We start from the raw sequence: 8,979 nt of genomic DNA, 5'->3' as shown, positions 1-8,979 counted from the left end.
AAATGGACGGTCACATCATTATAGTACGAGAACAGCCTAAAGAGTCAGAATACAAAATATCTTCCAAGACCCAAGGGCAGATGTCACCTTGATATCAAGTCCAGTCTCCAGAATGCTCGACAACCAAAGAAGCTATCCAGTTTGCAGCACTGTTGGCTTCCTAATAAACATATCGAATAGTCATCTCAGTGGAAAGACGAAGGGATCTCTAAATATCGTAGAGAAGCAGATGAATATCTGGATATTTTACCTCATCCTAGATCTAAGCAATGACAATGGCAGAATCATCCTCGATGAAGATCCTCTCAGTCCATAGCTTCTGTATCGCGTAAATGATGTCTGTCCAAGTGGCACGTAGCTCAGCATCGGAGACGGTCGGGTCAAAGAGCTGAGACCTCCCCACTGCCAAAAGCTTCACATCCAAACCCTAGATGACAAAGTCTGAACCACCTCTGCCATCTCTAACACTGCTATCAAAGTTGACTTTGATAAATTCTGAAGGTGGGGGCTCCCAGAAAATGAAAAACAACCCTCCAAATCATTGCAGGTGCAGTAAGGAAGTCTTAAAAACTTAGGATGGTATGGTCTGAACTAGTAGTATCGAAATAATAGTACTCCATAGTTAAGTAGCAGGCTCTCTCCAGCACATGCCGCATAGGCACAGTGTCAGCGATCTTTCTCTTTTCAAAATGCTCTTTTAGTCTAGAGGTGGATACTCCTTTAGGGCTTACATGAGGAGGATCTAAGATATGAGTTTCATTACTTTCTGCAACTATGTCACTATCTTTATCAACCAAATAGCCTTCTTCATTTGACTTCTTGAAAAATGCTTCAAGCTCTTTGTTTGCATTATCTAAATGCTTCCAAAAGATTCTCCTTGCTTCATCTTGTGCTTGACTCCTTGTGACAAGCTCATAAGTATATCGCATGGCACGACTTCGAAACACAAGTTCGCTCTCTTTACCCCCCTTTGATGATTCACCAAATGAATAGATTCTTATTTTTACAGCTTTTGTCTATCATTCTTAAGATATATTGATCGGGAATTGCATTTATATTTTTCAAGTAAAGTGCAGCCAATGCATGAGAATGAAGTATACCAATAGTTTCAAACTTTTTACAACTACAACTCACCTCCATTAATGACATGTTGAGATCAACAAACCTTACTCTTGGGCCTCTTTCTTGTATCATGAACTGAAACTTATATAAAGCATCACCATATGGAGTTTCTATGAAATTAGTTGCACCACATCCATCAAGATATTTTTTTTCAAGCATCTTGTACAACTTATGTGTGTAAACTTCAGATACTTGTTTAAGGATACTGCTATGCTTGATTGCATGTGGAGGAGCACTTTGATGGCAATAATAGTCTTCATATCCCTCATTGCTATGTCACCTTTTACTAAATTCTCAAAAGCAATAACAAAATTTGTGAGAGAAATAGTTTTGTCACCTATTCTATTCAACACATTATTTATGCTGTCACTTCTTTGAGATGGTTTAATTCCACTATCAAAAACATCCTTATTAAGAGCTATGCACTACTTATTTCGAATTTCATACAAGCCATTGAGCCACTTATGATTTTCAAAATTATACTCTGAAACCATTTTGGCCCATGTTTCTTCAAACTCTTCTTTGGATTCACACCCTTCAAGCATTTGTCAAACAACTTATGAAAACTTTGATTAGAATTTAGCCCTCCTAAATGTGAAGGTGCATTCTTTGAAATGTGCCACAAGCATAAGTGATGGCGAGCTTCAGAAAATATCTTTGCAATTGCTCTACTCATTGCATGATCTTGATTTATAAAAAGTATTTGTGGTTGGCGACCACCCATCGACTCCAAAAATGTAGTAAACAACCACTCAAAAGAATCTATTGTTTCATCTAATAGAAATGCACAACCAAATATTACATTTTGCCAAGGATGATTAACTCCCACAAATGATGCACATACAAGATTATATCTATTTATTTTATAAGTAGTGTCAAAGATAATAACATCTCCAAAGCAATCATAATCAATTCTGGACCTACTATCTCGTCAAAAAAAAATTGTCATTTTTCCTCTTTGATCCAATTGAACATCCCACCTTTTTCATTGGTTTTTTGCTTAAAATAATTAACCAAACTTTGTGAATCTCCTACCTCAATCGATTGCATTTTTGTGTATAAATATAATTGGAAGCATCTTTCTCTATAAATTTCAAATTTTTAACACCACCACATTCCTCAACCATATAAGAATATACATTTATTGTTGGTATTCCAGCGTTAACCATTGAATTTAATACATGAGCCTTACCTGAAGAAATAGATCATACTAATCTTAAAAGATGTCTTTCTTCTATTGCTGCAAAACCATGATTATGCTCTTCAATGAATTGAGTTACTTCCCACTAGCCTTGTTCATCAACTATGAAGCAGATCATTGCCTTGCATCCAGTTCTTGTCTCTGGCCTATTAAAAGATGCTTCACTTGGATGCTCATCATTCTTCAAATCTTTCTTTGAGCAATAATAATTTTTTGTATGAATTTTTTTTATCCCAACAACATATGTTTGTTTTTCTTTTCTTACACTAAATCCCATGGAATGCGCATAGTTGCGGTATAGCTCATATGCCTCTTTTTCACTATGTACAACTTGTCCTAATTTATACCTCACTTCAATTTTATGGTTTAACATATAAGAATTTTCTTGTATCCTTTTCTCTTTTTGTTTCACTTTGTTATCATCATTTTTACTATCAAGAGACACAACTTCATTACTTCTAATCTTAGATTTAGAGTTTTTCATTCCTGTAATATTTAAAAAAATCTAAGATAAGTGAGCCATGAGTAATTATGTGTAGATATAAATAAAAAAATTAATGATTAATAGCTGTAGTAGTTTTTTTAAATAGCTGTTAGGATAATGAATACTTCAAAGGAATAGTACATCGTTACGGTTTTATCATTTACTAGAACTTGAATGGTATTGATAGTTGACATGATAAAGATTATATAAATGATATTGATATACTTAAATAGTTGATGTGATAAAAAATATTATCAACGGTACTTCAGAATTGGACTGAAAAAAATTACTAATAGCTAGTCCTACTCTAATAAAAAAAAGTCAAATGAATGAGAAAAAAAACTGACCAATGGTGCTTCAATAATGAATTAACAATTGCTTGTTTGCTTCAGATGCCTTGATGGTTGAGTTTCAATTGATTTGCATTTCATATCGTATAGTAGAATTGTTTATAGAACATTAGGGAAGAGAAGATGGATGGTTATGGCCGGAAGAGGGAGAGAGAGTGTACGTATGGGAAGAGGAGGACAAAAGAGTGAGTGGGTATTTGGGGATGATTAATTTTTATTATTTTTTAATAACCTATGTTAACTAGAGTTTAGAACCTTCTGGTATTAATTAGGACTATTAATACTTCATCTAACATGACTAACTTTATTGATTTGGCTACATTTAATTGGTCATTCTACAGTACAAGGTAGTAGAATGATTCTATCCAAGAATTTTTTCTTTTAGAGAAGTGATCGTAGAAGAAAAAAAAGTATAAAGTAGATTTTAGATTTTGATATGTAAATCAAACCCATTAAGCATAAATCTATTAGAGTCTTTGTAGTTGACTAAATAAAATCAAATTGAATTGGTTTAATTTGGTTTAGGGGTGTTTTGTAATTTAACCCTTAAAAAAATATTTATTATATAAAATTTCTTTTTTTGTAACTAGCTGAACTAGTTTTAGGAATTTTTGCAATTTAGTTCCTGATAAAGTAACAAATTCTATAATATTCTTAAAAATTATATTTCAATCCCTATAATAACTTAATTATATAAAGATTTTTTGATAATTATAATAAGATCCTTATTATATGGTTTTATTATAAATTTGTATATTATATGATAGATTTATATGCTTTTTAATTTGTTTATATGCAAATAAAGAATTGTAGACCTATTATCTTATTCTTGATGATGTGTTCAATGCCATATAAAGTTAGTAGATTTATTATATTTAGGAGTAGCCACAGTATCTTAGATATAGTAAAAATTATATAAAAATTATAAAGTATAGTGCAATGGCATGTGAATAAAATTATAATTAAGTTATAGAATTAATTACTCGTAAGGAGTGATTATATTTATGATTTAATTGGAATAAGATAGATATTTAGGTATTGAGGATAGAATTTTTTTCTAGGCCCACATATATGAAAATTTACTATTTTTTGATATCTATATTGTTGATCTTATTAATAAAATATTAATAATTTTTATGCATGATGCATCTCTACCCATAGGAATGTTAGAATTTACTGCTGAAATAGTATTGATTATTTCAAACTATAATTTAATTAGTCATATTATTTGATAATAATATGAGTATGTATTATTTATAGTATTAATTTTCATAGTTATTAATAGTAGCATAGAATTTTTTTTTTCTTAATAGATTGAATTTCTTAGAATATAAAGAGAAAAATAGTACTCACATTAGGGTATACTGACCTATATCTAATAATTTGAATGAATAAATTTTAACCACTTATGGATGAAAGTTTATCAGAAAAGAAGAGTTTTTGAGAAATGTGAGCGATCTAATCGACTCATTTTGCTCTGTAAGAAATTTAATATGGTACATTAAGGGATTCATCCCTTCATGTTATAAGGCATGTGTTTTCTTAGATATTGTAAAGCAAAAATTAGTAAGCTCTGATAAAACAAAGACCGACATTCATGAGTATGTTATAGAGATAAGAAATATCACAACACCGTTATCTAATATTAAAATTTTCATATCAAATATCCTTCGATCCACTTTATTCTTACTTTTCTTCTATCGGAGTATAATCTCTTTAAGATCTCCTATAAGTATACATAATGAAGATTGAATAGTTAGTGAATTACTGACCAAATGTATACAAGTGGAGAAGAGATTGAGAGAAGGAGAAGATAGAAGCATGAATTTTACATCATATCAAGTTAGTGAAAAAGCAGATAAAGAAAAGGGTGTACCTAATACAAAAGGAAAAAAATATTTATTATGGTATTAGATGAAGTCATTAATAAGATTATCAGATGCTTCTTCTGTAAAAGATATGGATACTTAAAAAAAAACTATATGAAGTATGAAAAGTGATTGTAAAAAAAAAATACCCTTTACTCTTATGTGTGTTTTGAATTCAATTTAATAAATATTTCTAATTCTACCTGATGTATTGACTCTAGTATACTAATGCATATTATCAATAATTTACAAAACTTTCTATTAAGAAGGCCTCTGACTGAAAGTGAATGATATATTTTTATTGAAAAAATCAAGTACATTCATTTATTAAGATAGTTGGATGCTATAGGATAGTCTTATATCTTGGAGTAAGTTTTTATTTTGAAAACTCTTTTATGTTATGGCATTGAAGAGTAGGACATATTTTCAAAAAAAGAGACATAAGGCTAGTAAAGTATAAGATCTTATGATCATTAGATTTTACTGATTTATTGATATGTGTTGATAGCATAAAAGAAAAGCAGACATATATATTTAGAAGGGTGCCAGAACGATTAAAGAAACTTTGAAAATCATTCACACTATTGTATGCCAATCTTTTTTCTATATTTAATAGGTAAAAAATATTTCATCACATTCATTGATGACTATTCATAATATATATCCATATCTTCTATTTGATAAGGCTGATATCTTTGAGACCTTTAAGAAATTTTGAAATAGAGATAGAGAGATAATCAAAAAAAATGATTAAAGTGATCAAATCCAATAAAGATGGTATTGAGATGGGATAGTAGCTATGATCATTAGTAAAATTTTTAAAGACATGATATTATATTGTATTACATAATGTAAAAGCATGCTCGATCAAAATGATGTGGCTAAAAGGAGGAATATGATGCTTAAAGAAGTTGTTTGAGATATAATAAGTCATTCTATTCTATCTATTTATTTGTGGAATAAGGCTGTAAATATAGCTATATATATCTTGAATAAGGTTCCTACTAGGACAGTTCAAAAGACTTATTATGAGTTATAGATTAGTGAAAACCTATTTTGGAATATATGCATATATAGATTTATCTAGCTGAAGTTAAAGTTTTTAATCCATAAGGAAAGGTGTTTGATCTCAGAATGATTAGTGATTTTTTTATTAGTTATTTGGAGAGATTAGAAAGAGTATAGATTCTATTGTTCATCTCATAAATCACAGATAGTAGAAATTAATAAAGCTAGATTTTTAAATAATAACATGTTTAGTAGGAGTAGAGAATTTTGAGACATTGTCTTTGAAAAAATATTGGATTTGTAAAGCAGACTGAAGTAATGATTCTTATTGTTATTTTTTAAGATAATATTTAGGAGGGATCACCACTTTATCAAATTTCACTCCATGAGATTTCTATTGTCGATGAAGTAACTATCTAATCACCACCATAAGCGGATTAAGGAATAGCTTTTTGGAGATCTATTAGAATAAAATTATGTGGTATATTTGATAGATATGGATAAAAAAGATATGACTTAGATATGTTTACAAGTCATGAAAGATGAAAACTCCTTATAGTGGTTGGATACCATAAAAGAAAGAGTTGGGCTCTATAGATAACAACCGTATCTGAAAATAAGTTGACCTATTTGAATGGTGCGACAAATAAGTTGTAAAAAGAGTCTATATAATCAAAGAAATCAAATAGAAAGATCAAATGATATAAAGCCAGACTTATGGTAAAGGAGTTTATACAAAAGAAAAGGCATTGACTATTCTTCTTTTAGAATTGTCATAACTTTAGTAGCTCATTTTTGACTTAAAGATATATTGGATAGATGTTAGAATGGTCTTTCTTTACAGTGATCTAGAGAAAAGGGTCTACATGAAACAATCTAAGAATTTTGTGGTCAGTGGATAAGTGCTTATAGTTTACAGATTAAAAAAATTCAGTTATGGACTTATATAGGGTTTCACACAATGGTATCCCATTTTTAATAGGATAATTAGGTTTTTTAGATTTAAAAATAAATACTATTGATTAATATATATATCCGAGGGTCAGTGGGAGTAAGTTCATAATTTTGGTTAATATTCTATTTATCAATAGTAATTTTGGTACTTAAGAAAATTAAATAATTTTTATTCCAAAAATTTTGAGATGTAAGTATGGATGAAGTCACTTATGCTATTAGCATTAAGATTCACAGAGATAGATCCTTAGGGCTACTTGGACTATCTTAAAGGACTTACATCTCTATAGTACAAAATTTGAGATAGAAAAATATTTCTCTGGATGTACTTATATTGTAAAGGATGATAAATTTAATAAAGCTTAATATCAAGAATTAAGATAAAGATAGAGAAAATGAGGTTCATAACCTATGCATCTAATATTGGGAGTCTATACATATATTTATATGGGTCCGGATATTGCTTATGTTGTATCAATGCTTAGATATTATTAACATGATCCAAGATTGAGCATAGAAAAGCTAAAAAAAAAATCATATATTTTCTATAGGATATAAAAATTTATATGCTTACATATAGTTGGTCTAATCATCATGAAGTAATAGGCTATTAGAATTTGTACTTTACTGGATGCACTAGCAGTAGAAAGTCTATTATTGATATATCTTTCTACTTACAGGAGGTGCTATATCATAGATATATATAATATAAGATTTTATTTACTATATTTACTATGGAAGTAAAGTACATAGCCTATGTGAGACTTCCTCACAAGTTATAAGATTATAAAATTTTATCATAGGATGTAGAGTTGTTAACTCTATTAGTAAACTGATAAAGATATACTGTGATAATTCTACAGTAAGATTCTTTAATAATATGAAGAATAAGTGCTTGCAAGCATATAGATATCAAATACCTTGCTCTTTGTAAAAGAATAAAGGAGAATATAGTATCTGTAGAATATATTAAAGAAAAATTGATAATTATAGATCCACTGACTAAATGACTCATTCTCAGGGTTTTGAGGATTAGAAAGATCATATAGGATACGACTTCTTTTGTGATATGTATTAGACACCATATATAAAATCATCACATTGAATTTTATGATAAAGTTCAGTTTATTTTATGCTGATCAATTGTTTATCATGTGATATAAAGATGATCAAGAAATAAGTATAAAGTTTAGTTTATTCATAAAGTAAAATTTTATAAAAGAACTTGATTATGAGGTATCATTAGTATGGTGATAAGGTTGTGTGTTGATCGATAACATATTTATCACCATAATTCATACTGGTGATTATTTTATAATCAAGTATATGGTGTATATCCTATGGAGGAATAAAGTTTTTAAAATATGGTCACATTAATTTTTCAACTATCAGATCTAGATAAGATTTCATTAAAGATTTTTGAAATACTTTAAATAATTAAAATAAAGATGCTTGTGTTTGGTTGGGCCAAGTGGGAGAATGTTGTAATTTTTTTAATTATATCCATCTAGATGTGGCCCACACTAATACGCATTATGATTTATTTTGCATGTTTTAATTGATCTAGACTTTGACTAAAAATAACCTCTAATAAAGTGATAAGGATATATTAGATGGTTTAATAAAATTGAGCTCTACACAATCATTGTGAATAAAACCCATCTTTCAGTCTTTGCAACTGATTTAGATATTATTTCTGATGGATGAGGTATGTTATAAAAGGACTTCTATGGACTTGATTTCAATCTGATCTAAGAGTTTGTAAGATCCTTTCCATTGAATAAACTCGGATAAGGGATTGAGAAATCAAGACATTGCTCAATGACAACGAGGAGCATCTAAGATTGATTTTTTTGTGGTTATAAGTTGCAGATCATTGTAGGCTTTAGATCATTGATTCAGATTGTTTGAACTTGAACAACAATGGCGAGAGGTATGATTATTTTTATATTAAAGATTAAATTTTTGAAAGATCACTTCAATATTATGAAA

The 8,979-nt window shown here is 29.3% G+C and overlaps 1 pseudogene; it reads right to left on the bottom strand.

Moving 5' to 3' along the window:
* Positions 1-262: 262 nt before the first annotated feature.
* Positions 263-2,807, bottom strand: LOC140851184 (protein FAR1-RELATED SEQUENCE 5-like; annotated as a pseudogene).
* Between the last annotated feature and the right edge of the window lie 6,172 nt (positions 2,808-8,979).

Source organism: Elaeis guineensis, chromosome 8, assembly GCF_000442705.2.
Source record: "Elaeis guineensis isolate ETL-2024a chromosome 8, EG11, whole genome shotgun sequence".
In the NCBI taxonomy this organism is placed as follows: Eukaryota; Viridiplantae; Streptophyta; class Magnoliopsida; order Arecales; family Arecaceae; genus Elaeis; species Elaeis guineensis.
This window is presented reverse-complemented; position numbering and strand designations above follow the sequence as displayed.